The 12,961-nt window shown below is 35.3% G+C and overlaps 1 protein-coding gene and 1 pseudogene across 1 annotated transcript in view; one reads left to right on the top strand and one right to left on the bottom strand.

Moving 5' to 3' along the window:
- PDE3A (phosphodiesterase 3A) overlaps window positions 1-12,961 on the top strand; it is a 361,224-nt gene that overhangs the window by 48,429 nt on the left and 299,834 nt on the right.
- Window positions 4,205-5,062, bottom strand: LOC122730035 (annotated as a pseudogene).

Below are 12,961 nucleotides of genomic sequence, written 5' to 3'. Positions count from 1 at the left end.
CGTTATCTAATTCAGTCCTACTGATTATCTTGTGAGGTAAGTGTTTTTATTCCCATTTTCCTAGCTCAGAGTTGTTAAGTGACTTGGAGAAGGTCACAAAAATACTAAATGACACAGCCAGAACTTTACTCAGGTCTGGTGTCTTGATCTCTTTGACTTTATCTGTCTGTCTCTGCCATTGTCTCTCTCTGTCTCTCACCGACTGACATAAATTCAAGCTCTTTCCTGCTTAGAGTAAGATGTCTGAGATATGAAAGGATTTCAGATATTAACCACCAAGCTTCTGAGAACCTCAAACTCATCAGGCTTTATGGTTGTAAGTTCCTAACTTCTCTTTCCTGGAAAATTGTTAGACACCTGGGAAGAGGACCATCTAGTACATGAATGCTGTACTGAAATAATCAATTCTGAATGAGATCAGAATTATATTTCACAATCTTTGGCCATAAACAGATAAAAACCCAGGATGACAAGAAAGAAACCAAAAGTGCTTTTGACAGACTACAGAATAATATTTTTTTGTCATTCAACTACCAAACAAATATTAATTAAGCATACACCATTGTGGTAGGCCTTAGGAGAAATACAAATTGTGGAAAAATAGTTACTTTCCTAATTATGTATTGTCCCCCACATGTCCTGTAAGCTCAAATGCAAGACCATAAAACACTATCATATCACACAGTAAGTGTTCTAGTATGGGAAAGCAAAATACTAAAGTGAGAGGCCATTAACAATCTAGGGGAAGGAAGAAGAGAGTCAGTTATGATCTAACTAATGCCAAGGCTATTGCCATAGTCTTCTGGTTGGTATCCCTGCCTCAAGTCTCTCCCCACTCCAATTTGTCCTCCATTCAGCTGCCAAAAGGACTTTCATTAAATTCAATTCTTACCCTCTCACCCTCCTGTTCACTAAACTCCAGTGACAGGTAATAAGTTACCTATAGGATCAAATATATAGCAACTCCTCTATTTAGCATTTTACACTCTTCATAACCTGACATCTTACATTTGTACTCTGATTACACATTACTCCTCTTTATATGCTCTAGGATTGTCCAGGTAAGACTGGCTTATTTGTGGCTCCTTGAACATTTCACCTTATATCCCATCTTTGTGCTTTTGCACTGGCTGTGCCTGATGGCTAGAATGCTTTGCCCCAGCTCCTTTCTCTTTTGATTTCCCTTCCTTCATCCTTCAAGATTCAGCTCAACTCCCACTGTCTGCAAGATGCTGTTTCTAATCCACCCCCAGATGCTAGTGGCTCACTCTCTAAGAACTTCCATCTACTCTCCATATAGTTTGTTCTTATCTATTTACATGTTGTCTCTTCCCATGAGAATATGTTCTTGGAGGGCAGGAACTCTTTTTGCCTTTCTTTGCGTCTCCATAATTTAGCATAGTGCTTGCACATGGAAAGCATTCAGTAAATGACTGTTGACTGACTGACTAGTACTGACTGGTTGATTTACCAAGAAAAATGATCCTTGGTCTATACAAACCAGAAGATAAATAGCTAATATGGAAGCACACTGAGACCTAATTACCCTTAATGAGTTCCTCACCTGGCCAAGATGAATTAAATGCTAAGTTAATGAAAGAGCTGTCAGATTCAAGAAAAGGAGAATTGTAGAAAGGTAAATGTTGGCCTAGTTTTCAAAAAGCGGAAGAGAACAGTCTGCAAACTTATTTTTTATTCTTAGTAATTCTAGAAAGTGATTTTTTTTCAAGCCAAAGTCTGCCACACACAATTTATTAATTTATAAATATTCCTTCCTGGAGAGAGGTCCAAATGGGCAGAATTTCTCCTACTAACTGGAATCTATCACCCAAGCAATTGATTAAAAAAACCAAAACTATTTTTCTTGATATGATCTTGATAACTAGCAATAAACATGGGCATTTCTGTATACAAAGAGCAACAGAAATCTATGAAACTCTGAATCTCTATTATATATAGCTTGTATTTTTAAAAATATATAACTTAAAAACTTCATTTTAAAGGTATATGGCTTGTCCCTTACTGCTCGTCTTCTGTTTTCTTTTCTGTATTAAAAATGCTTCAGTGACACTTATCTTTCTTTTTTGGAGTGGCTATTATTAGTGTTGTTATCTCCTCTGCAAAACAAACAAACAAACCCAACAAACACCAAATAAACAAAAAACCCCAAATAAACAAAAACAAAAAAACACAAGTCAACAAAAGTAAGGATCTTTTTTTGGGGGGGGGGGGCGGCAGGGCTATGGGGGTTAAGTGACTTGCCCAGGGTCACACAGCTAGTAAGTGTCAAGTGTCTGAGGCCGGACTTGAACTCAGGTACTCCTGAATCCAGGGCCGGTGCTTTATCCACTGTACCACCTAGCTGCCCCCAGGATTTTTTTTTTTTTAACAACTAAATATAGTCAAGTAAAACATATCTGTTTAACCATGTCTGAAAATGTAGTTCTCACTCTGTACCGCCAGTTCATCAGTTGATGGGTGGTGGTGAGGAAGTGCTTTATCACTGGGTATCTGGAGCTGTAGTTCTTCATTGTATCAATCAATTATTGTCTTTTAAAGTTGCTTTTCTTTACAGTATTGTAGTCAATGTATAATTGTTCTATGGTTTTCTTCGCTTTATTCAGTTTTACTCAGTAGCATTTAGCAATTTTCCTAAGTTACTCTGAATCTATCCCTTTCATTATTGAAGACATGATATTCTATTCTATTAATATGCTATAATTTGTTCAGCCATTCACCTATTATTGGATACCATTTACCTCAATTTTTAATTATCTATTACAATAAAAGTATTTTTGTGATTTTTTTTTTTTACATATGGGACCTTTATTTTTCTTTGATCTTTTGGGAGTATGTACTTAGTAGTGGCTACACTGGGTGAAAAGGTATATGCAGTTTGGTGATGTGTATAGTTTCAGAATTATTTCTATAATAGCTGTACTAATTCACTGCTTTACAGACGTTATTTTAATGTACCTGTTCTCATATGCCTTTCAACAACTGTTATCTTTGCTAACCTGAGTATGAAGTAAGTACTCAGAGTTGTTTTAATTTGTATTTTCTAAGCATTTATTTGGAGCATTTTGAAAAATTATGATAGCTCTAATTTCTTCTCTTGAGAACTGCCTGTTCATAATCGATGATTAGATGCTAGGGAATGGTTATTTTTAAGTATTATTTTTATTTTAATAAATATTTCCCAATTCCATGGAAAACATTTTTAACAATTGTTATATATATATATATATATATATATATTTGGCGGGGCAATGGGGGTTAAGTGACTTGCCCAGGGTCACACAGCCAGTAAGTGTCAAGTGTCAAGTGTCAAGTGTCTGAGGCTGGATTTGAACTCAGGAACTCCTGAATCCAGGGTTGGTGCTTTATCTATTGTGCCACCTAGCGGCCCCCAACAATTGTTTTTTAAACTTTTGAATTCCAAATTATTTTCTTCCTTCCCACTCTTTGGAAAAGCAAGCACCTTGATTTTGATTGCACATGTGAGACCCTGTGAAACATATTTCCATATTAACAATATTATAAAGAAAACACAAGCAAAACAAAAAAATAAAGTTAAAAAAGTATGTTTTAATCTTCAATGCATTCAGAGTTCATAATTTTACTCTTTGTTTTCCACTTTTCCAAGCAGTTTCTGTTAATTTTGAATTCTAGCCTCCAAAGCTTTCATATTTAGGTTTCCTATGACCATTTACTACTGTGTATTGTGTACCTAATCTATGCCACTGATCCACCACTCTATTTCTTATTCAATACCAGATTGTTTTGATGATTACCACTTTGTAATATAGTTTAAAATCTGGAACTGCTAGGCTGCCTTCTTCACATTTTTTTTCATTGATTCCCTTGACATTTTTGACCTTTTGTTCTTCCAGATGACTTTGGTTACTATTTTTCTAGCTCTATAAAACATTATTTTGTAGTTTAATTGGTATGGCACTGAGTAAGTAAATTAATTAATGTGGAATTGTCAATTTATTATATTGCCTTAGCTTACTCATGAGAAATTCACATTTCTCCAATTGTTTATATCTGTCTATATTTGTATGAAAAGTGTTTTCTAATTGTGTTCATATAATCCTGGAGTTTGTCTTGGCAGGTAGACTCAAGTATTTTATCTCATATGCATTTATTTAATTTTTTTTTGTTATTTCAAATATTTTAATAAGAGTTCTCTGACAGGCATTTAAAACGCCAGTTTGTGTGGATAGACTCCGCTGGAGAGAGAGAATACAGAACGCAGGTAGCCACGTAGCTGAGGAATCTTCTTGATTTGGGGCAGGATCTGAGAGTCCACTGCTTTCTGGTCAGCCTTGTGCTGCTCTGTAATCTCATATTTCTCTTTTTCTGTGTCAAAAATCTCTCCTTCTTTGTGTCTAGGTTTACAGAGCCTCTTCTTTTTGAAGTAAGCATCAGTAAGATGATTTGGAATTTTCACACCTGAAAGGTTAACCCTGGTAGAAGTGGAAATGACAAATTTCTGATGGGTTCTTCACAGAGGAACACGGTTAATGGTCAGAGGTCCAGTCACCAGTAACAAGCCACTAGCCAGCTGCTTTAGGAAAACTACTCGCTTGCCCTTGTGGTGGCCAGTGAGCATGATCAGAACCGTGCCTGGGGTGATGCTAGATGGGAGTCTCCTCACGTGCTGGCTGAAGGGCTTTTTGCCATGACTGAGCAGCTTTCTAGGCACATCCTTAGTAGGGTAATACGTAGGCATTTTGCGGATCTTCACCACTCGGTTTCCTCCATTCTTATCCTCACCAACTGGCTTTGAGATGGTAGCAGGTACCTTCTCTTTCTTTTTCCTTTCAATCCGGGTTTTGGGTGCAGTGTACTTGCGTTTGTACATGGCCCGCCGGGAATACAAGGCAGACCTTGAGTATCTGCGGATCCCTCTGGCCAGGACTGGGTTGTGGCTGCAATGCTTTCGAGGCTTTTTCTCCACCTTCTCAGCAGCATCTTTCTTTTGGGTCTTCTTTTCCTTTTTTTCTTTTTTGACCTTTTTTTCCTTTAGCTCCTTTGGGGGGTTTTGGTCCGCCATTTTGAGAGACGGGAAAGAGCATGCATTTATTTTAAAGGGAATTTCCCTTTCCATTACTTCCTGCTAGTATTTTTTTTTTTTTGCTAGTATGGAAATGCTGATGATTTCTGTGGGTTTATTTAATATCATGCAATTTTGCTGAAGTTGTTAATTGTTTCAAATAGTTTTTTAGTTGGTACCCTGGGGTTCTCTATGTATGCCAGCATATCACATGCAAAGAGTGATAATTTTGTTTTGTCATTTTCCGTTTTCACTGTAGGTAGCATTTCTAGTGCAATATTGAATAATAACGGTAATAATGAACATCATTGCTTCACTCTTGATCTTATTGGAAAGACTTCAAATTTTACCCCATTACAGATAATGCTTGCTCAAATTGTTTTAGATAGACCCTATTTATTACTTTAAGAAAGGCTTCAATGATTCCTATGCTTCTTTTTCTTTCTTTCTTTCTTTCTTTCTTTTTTTTTTTTGGTAAGGCAGTTGGGGTTGTGACTTGCCCAGAGTCACAGAGCTAGTGTCAAGTGTCTGAGGTCAAATTTGAACTCAGGTCCTCCTGAATCCAAGGCCGGTGCTTTATTCACTGTGCCACCTAGCTGCCCCTATTCCTATGCTTCTAGTGTTTTAAAAGGAATGTGTGTTGTATTTTGTGAAGGGCTTTTTCTGCATCTAGTCATATAATCATATTATTTGTGTTGTTATTTTTATTAATTATGCTGAAAGTTTTCCTAATATTCCTGGTATAAATACCATATGGCCATAGTGTATTATCTTTGTGAAATATTGCTGTAGTCTCTTTGCTAGTATTTTATTTCAAACTTTTGCATTGATATTCCTTAAGGAAACTGGTCTATACTTCTCTTTCTGTTTTTGTTTTCCATCGTTTAGGTATCAAAAATATATTAGTTTCATAAAAAGAATTTGGTAGGACTCCTTTATCTATTTTTTCAATTAGTTTATGTAGTATTGGGATTAATTATTTCTTAAATGTTTGGTAGAATTCACTTGTCAATCCATCTGGTCCTGGGGATTTTTTCTTAGGGAGCCCATTTATGACTTGTCCAATTTCTTTTTTCTGAGATAGGGTTATTTAAGTATTGTGTTTCCTCTTCTGTTAATCTGAGCAGTTTTTAAAAAATATTTATCCATTTCACTTAGATTGTCAGGGTTTTTTTTTTTTTTGTTTTGTTTTGTTTTGTTTTGTTTTGTTTTGTTTTGTGGGGCAATGAGGGATAAGTGACTTGCCCAGGGTCACACAGCTAGTAAGTGTCAAATGTCTGAAGCCAGATTTGAAGTCAGGTACTCCTGAATCCAGGGCTGGTGCTTTATTCACTGCACCACCTAGCTGTCCAGATTGTCAGTTTTAATAGCATATAATTGGACAAATTAATTGCTACTAATTGCTTTAATTTCATCTTCATTGGTGGTATATTGACTCTTTTCAACTTACATATTGGTAATTTGGTTTTCTTTTTAAAAATTAAAATTAACCAATGGTTTATCAATTTTATTGCTTTTCTTAAAACCAGCCCTTGGTTTTATAAATTTAATGGTTTTTATTTACTTTTATTAATCTCTTCTTTGATTTTCAGAATTTCCACTTTGCTTTTTAATTGGGCATTTTAAATTTGTTATTCTAGGTATTTTTAGCTGTAAATCGAATTCATTGATCTCTCTTTTATTGATTTACATATTTAGATTTATACATTTTCTCCTAAGTAATGCTTTGGCTCTATCCCACACATTTTGTAATGTTGTCTTATTTTGTCATTCTCTTTAATGAAATAATCAATTGTTTCTGTGATTTTTTTTCCTTTGGCCCACTCATTCTTTAGGATTAGGTTATTTAACTTCCAATTGTTTTTTGTTTTTGTTTTGTGAGGCAATTGGGGTTAAGTGACTTGCCCAGGGTTACACAACCAGTAAGTGTTAAGTGTCTGAGGCCGAATTTGAACTCAGGTCCTCCTGACTCCAGGGTCGATGCTCTATCCACTATGCCACCTAACAGCCCCGCAATTGGTTTTTAATCTCTGCTTCCATAGCCCTTCAATAAATGTATTTTATTGCATTATGGTCTATTTTTGCTTTTCTGCAGTTGGTTGTGAGGTTTTAATACCCTAAAACATGGTCAGTTCTTGTGAAGGGACCACTTACAAGGTGAGAAAAAGATATGCTCCTGTCTATTCCCATTAAGTTTTCTTCAGAGGTATATCATATTCAAGTTTTCTAAGATTCTATTCATTTTTTAACATCTTTCTTATTTATTTTATGGTTAAATTTATCTACTATGAGAGGGTAACATTGAGGTTCCCAAACTTGTATAGTTTTAGTATCTATTTCCTCCTGTTATTCAATCATTTAAACCTTATGCTTTTTGGTGCATATATGTTTAGTTTTGATATGAATTCATTGTCCAAGGTTCCTTTTTACAAAAATGCAGTTTCCCAACTTGTCCCTTTTAGTTAGGTCTATTTTTGCCTTTGTTTTGTTTGAGATTGTGATTGCTACCCCTGCCTTTTTTACTTCAGCTGAAGCATAATAGGTCCTGCTCCAGTCTCTTATTTTAACTCTGTGTGTATCTCTATTTCAAGTAATTTTTTTGTAAACTACATAATGTGGATTTCTGGTTTCTAATGAATTCTGGTATTCACTTCTATTTTATGATTAAATTCATCCCATTCAATTTCATAGTTATAATTGGTAATTCCCTCCATCTTATTTTGTTCTGTTTATCTTTCTTTTTATCCTGTCCCTTCTCTAAAGTTTGTTTTGCTTCTGACCACTGCCTTCTATTATCTTCCCTCCCTTTTATTATTTCCCCTTTCTGTCCTACTTTCCTCTTGGCTAAAATAGATTTCTCTTACCAATTTTGCATGTACGTGTTTTCTTTTTGAACCAATTTAGATGTGTGTGAGGTTCAAGTATTGCTTATCCCTCCCACCATTTTCCCTTCCACTGTAAAAACATCCTTTTTTGCCTCTTTCATGTAACATAATTTCCCCTATTTTTTGTTTCTTCCCTTCTCCCAGGATATCCCTCTTTCTTATCTATTCATGTTATTCAATAAGGTCAAAATATTTGAATCCCTACATAGGAAGAAGATACTTGTAACTCTTGAGAACTATATCTTTATTAAGGCATATAGGAGGAGTACACACAGACAGAAGGTGTAGGTATAAGTGGATTCTGATGCAATGACTCTTATTTTATTTTGAAAATCATTTTTAGTTCTCCAAGGAATTCTTGTTGGGTTTGTGTACAATTCACATTAAAAAAATATTTTCCCCCATTAGACATAAAAATTTAACATTTTCTTTCATTTGTTTTGGAATTCCAAATTCTCTCCCCCCTCTCTCCCTGAGATAATAAGCAATAAGATATAGGCTATAAATCGCAATTTTTTTTCCCTTCAAGGCTTTGCTTGTGCTCCTTTGAGATCATTGTCTTCTTCTGAGTTTATAAATTGATCTTCCCTGTCACCAGGTTACCTTTTAATGGTCAAATTCTTTGTTCTTGTTTCATCATTTTTTCTACCCTATTTCTTGATTTAAAACTTTGTTATCGTTGGGTTCTGTTCCCAGAGTTGGTGGCAGAGGGGTTCTGCTTCAGACTTAAGGGTTTTTTTTCCCCACTGCTGTTTTCAGATCTAGTTCTGGAGACTTGGATGTTTTTGGTGCTTTCAAGGTGGTATAATCTGGGATGAGATACCATCATCGGTATTTTTGTCTTTTTTCTGGTCCTTATTCATAAAGGAAACCTGATCCTTTGGGATTGCAGTTGATACTGCTCCTCAGGGCTCCTCCTCCCTTAGGACAGGAAATGATTCTATTTCTCAGTGTCTTTGATCCTTTAAGACTGGAAGTGATGCTGCCCCTCAGGGCTTCCACTACTCTTGAACAAAAATACTCTACTCTGCCCTTGACCTGTGACCCAGAAGGTTTAGGCCATGGCACTACCAAACAGTTGTACTTCAGAGCTCCCTCTCTCTCTTGACTAAAAGTGGTTCTCTCTGCACTTGAATTATGACCTAGAGGTGGGAATATGCAATGGTGTTGCCAAACAGAATTTGTGTCCAGCCCTAGCACAGGGGTACTCTGTAATCTTTCTAACCAGTTGCCAGGTCCCCTATTGAAACTGCTGCTACTGGAGGCAGCTAGGTAGCACAGTGGATAAAGCACGGGCCCTGGATTCAGGAGGACCTGAGTTCAAATTCGGCCTCAGATACTTGACACTTACTAGCTGTGTGACTCTGGGCAAGTCACTTAACCCTCATTGTCCCACAAAACAAAAAACAAACAAACAACAAGCAAACAAAAGAAACTGCTGTTACTTCTCTCTCTGCCAACTAATCCCACCACTGGTATTTCATCCATGTGGTCTCTGGACCAGAAAAGGTAGGCTTTGTGTCCATTTGACATTGATTGTAGTAGGTGATGTGAGAAAATTGTTTTAAATTTAATTTCTTCTAGATTGGTTTCCAGTTTTCTTAGCAATCTTTGTCAAAGTCTTTGCTCAGAAGTGACTTTAGTGTCTTATGTACCTACTTTGTTCCAATGATCAGCTTTTCTTCTTTTTAATCTTCTTTGGTAATCCAAAGAGTTGCATATTATAGTATAGTTTGATGTCTGGTTGTGCTAAGTCTTCTTGTTTCCTCCTTCTTTCCTTGAGATTCTTTATCTTGCGTTTCCTCAGGTAAATTTCATTTTATCTAGTTTTACATGGCAATCATTTGATAAATCGATTGATATGTCAGTGAAGAAATGAATTGATTTAAGAAATATGGTCATTTCCATTATATTGTCACTTTCTATGAGTCATATGAATTCCTTTACATTTATGCCAATCTATTTTATGTAATAAATATTTTTATAGAAAAATGGAGAAAAGAGTAAAATTTGATGGATTTGAAATTCATTAAATAACTGGACTATAAGGGTAGCCATTAATGTTTCAATTAGCTTGGAACAAGAAAACTTTGGGTGGGACAAATATGTTTTGAATAAAAATATCTGCTGTTATAAATAATGGTATACTGAGGATGCTTCAGCAGCAAGCTTGTGTCATTTTGGGTTTGTTTTGCCTGCTAGGTGCTTTTTTAACGTGATAAGTTTGTACCAGGATATTGTACAATCAGTGTAATTCTGGTACATAATGCTGGTACCTCTAAATGTATAGTCTCTGTCCAGTGAGATGATAGGTGGTGGAAAGTAATGTCTGGTGATTCAGAAAGAACTATGAAATTAATTTCCATTTAGGTATTAATCTATAGTATTTTTACATCTGTGTTTGTAGTTACTTGTGGGGAAAATAAATATCTCAATTTCTCTCAGCAGAGGGGTATGTCCTAAAATAGATCTTCTTGTTCTTTTTGTTAGGTTTTTATTAAGAATAGAAATACTATATATAGACCTAATTGGCAAAGAAAAGCAGAGGTTTTGAGGAGTTATTAGACTAACTCCATATATAGTGTTCTTATGAGGACCTAGGTTTATCCTGACTCCACGGCTTTATATGATTAAGAATCTAGAACTGGAAAGGGACCTCAGAGGTCATAGAATTGAACTCCCTCATTTCATAGATGAGTCATGTGAGGCCTAAGAAGGTTAAATAACTCGACCAAAGACACCTGGCTAGTAAATGTTAAGAGCAGGGTTTGAATCCTTTGACTCTAAAGCCAGTGCTCTTTCCATTATATCATACATCTCCCCTTTCCCCAATACATACACTTAATAGCTTTGTAATCTTGGGCAGGTAATTTTCCCTTTCTGTGCTTTAGTTTCTTTATATAAGTGAGATGAAAAAAATCTATGTTCCTTTTCAGACCTAATTTTTACCATTGGATCAAGTGCAATTTTTAACCATATGAAAATAGGTGAATGTATAGTATGCTTATCTTTTAAGCAAAATGTAAAAATAAACATGAAGCCTTCAAGTTAATGCCAAATACAAGATCTGTGGACTATAGTAAGAACTTAGATTTTAAAAAATTGAAGCAAAAGAAACAATTTTGCCATGGTAGGGTCATCAAAAATGCATTTTGGATGACTCCATTTACTGGTTTCTAAGAGAGGATTTAAAAGAATGAAGAAAGTCATTGTTTTTTCTGAAATATTTTTTAAAAAACTCACTGAAGAGTTTTGTAAAAAATTTTAACTTGGTAAGGATCATCCTAAAAAAATGAACTTGTAATTTTTTTTTAAATATACATCTAATAATAGACTGCCGGTTCTCAAAGAACTCAAAGGTTTATAGGCTACAAAGAATCTTCCTCCCCCACCCCCCAAATATCATGAATACTTTTAAAAGAAAAGTCAGGATGGGCAGCTAGGTGTTGCAATGGATAAAGCACTGGCCCTGGATTCAGGAGGACCTGAGTTCAAATCTGGCCCCAGATACTTGACATTTATAGCTGTGTGGCCTTGGGCAAGTCACTTAACCCTCATTGCCCCACCAAAAAAAAAAAAAAAGAAAGAAAGAAAAGTCAGGAAACATTGAACATGGCAATTACTGAACAACACCATAAAAAGGTAATGTTTTATATCTTAGTAATCATTAACCAGCATTTATATAGCGCTTTAAGGATTGCAAAGTGCTTTACATATATTCAGTCATTTTATCTTCACAATAAATTAGTGAGAAAGGTGCAATTATTCATATTCATATATATACATACACACACACACACACACACACACATATATATATATGTGTATGTATGTATATAGTAACTGAAGTGCATAGAGGTTAAGTGACTTGCCCAGGGTAATATAGCTAGTAAATGTCTGAGCCAGGATTTGACCTTGGGGTTTTCTGACTCCAAGACATTTATATAAGAAAGTAGAAATAGATCTAAAGAAAACAATTATGACTAAAACGGGTGGAGCAGACTAAGTATTCATAGGAGAGATCTGTTCTTGAAGACAAATGTTTTTTCCTATTAGTTTTAGAAAAAAAATTGATCCATTTTTGGTTGTATATTACTATTACTTCTGAATTTATGTCTCTCCTGTCAATCATGAAGTGAACCATCCTTTGTGACAAAGAGAAAGGCAAGGTAAGCAAAACTATACATCAGAATAACTGAGTCTAATGGTATATACAATTTTCTTTATACTCAAAAACTTCTATCTTTGCAAAGAAGAGAGATACATTTTCTCAACTCTTCTCGAGGATCAAGATTGGTTACTGTGTTTATACAGTGTTTAGTTGCCTTTTGTTATTCTTTTCATTGACATTATTGTAGTCTTTACATATGTTATTATGTATGTTGTTTTCCTGGTTCTGCTTATGTAACATAGTTAATCAAAGAATTTCTGATTTGGGGGACTGGAGCTATGTATTAACTTTCTTCCCTTGCTAAGGGATATCTGCCTGACCGGCATAATACAACTCCCAGTTGGTCCCTGACGTAAAAGAAGAGTAAGAACTGCAAAAGCAACCCAATGCAGAAGGGTCCAAAAGAAAATTCCCACAGTATCCTCAAAGCTTTAGTATAGTTTTTAGATTTAATAGCTTGATAACTTTAATGATTTGAGAAAATAAAAGACTTGTGGAAATTGCATATTGAAGAAATCCTTCATAAAAATATGAGAAGGGAAGAGACTGGCTTTTGGATATGATACTCTAAGAACCACATCTTTGTAGTTAGGCAATTCATTGAAAAATGCAAAGAACACAAGATCCTGCTGAGTTTGTTTGCTGACTGTAAAAAATACACATTTGATTTATTAGAATAAAATGCAACTTAAAGTCCACCTTTCAACAACGTCTTCTATCATTATGTTAAATTTAAACAAGGACAAGACCATATAAAAGTGACAAAATCTCAGCACCTTCAAAAGTGGAAGGGATCTTAGAGTGTATTTTGTTTAGAATGTTGCTGAACAAGACTTTACTTTA

The sequence above is a fragment of the Dromiciops gliroides genome, chromosome 5 (genome assembly GCF_019393635.1).
Source record: "Dromiciops gliroides isolate mDroGli1 chromosome 5, mDroGli1.pri, whole genome shotgun sequence".
NCBI classification, from domain to species: Eukaryota; Metazoa; Chordata; class Mammalia; order Microbiotheria; family Microbiotheriidae; genus Dromiciops; species Dromiciops gliroides.
The sequence above is the reverse complement of the archived record's forward strand: the minus strand, read 5'-3'. Positions and strand labels throughout refer to the sequence as shown.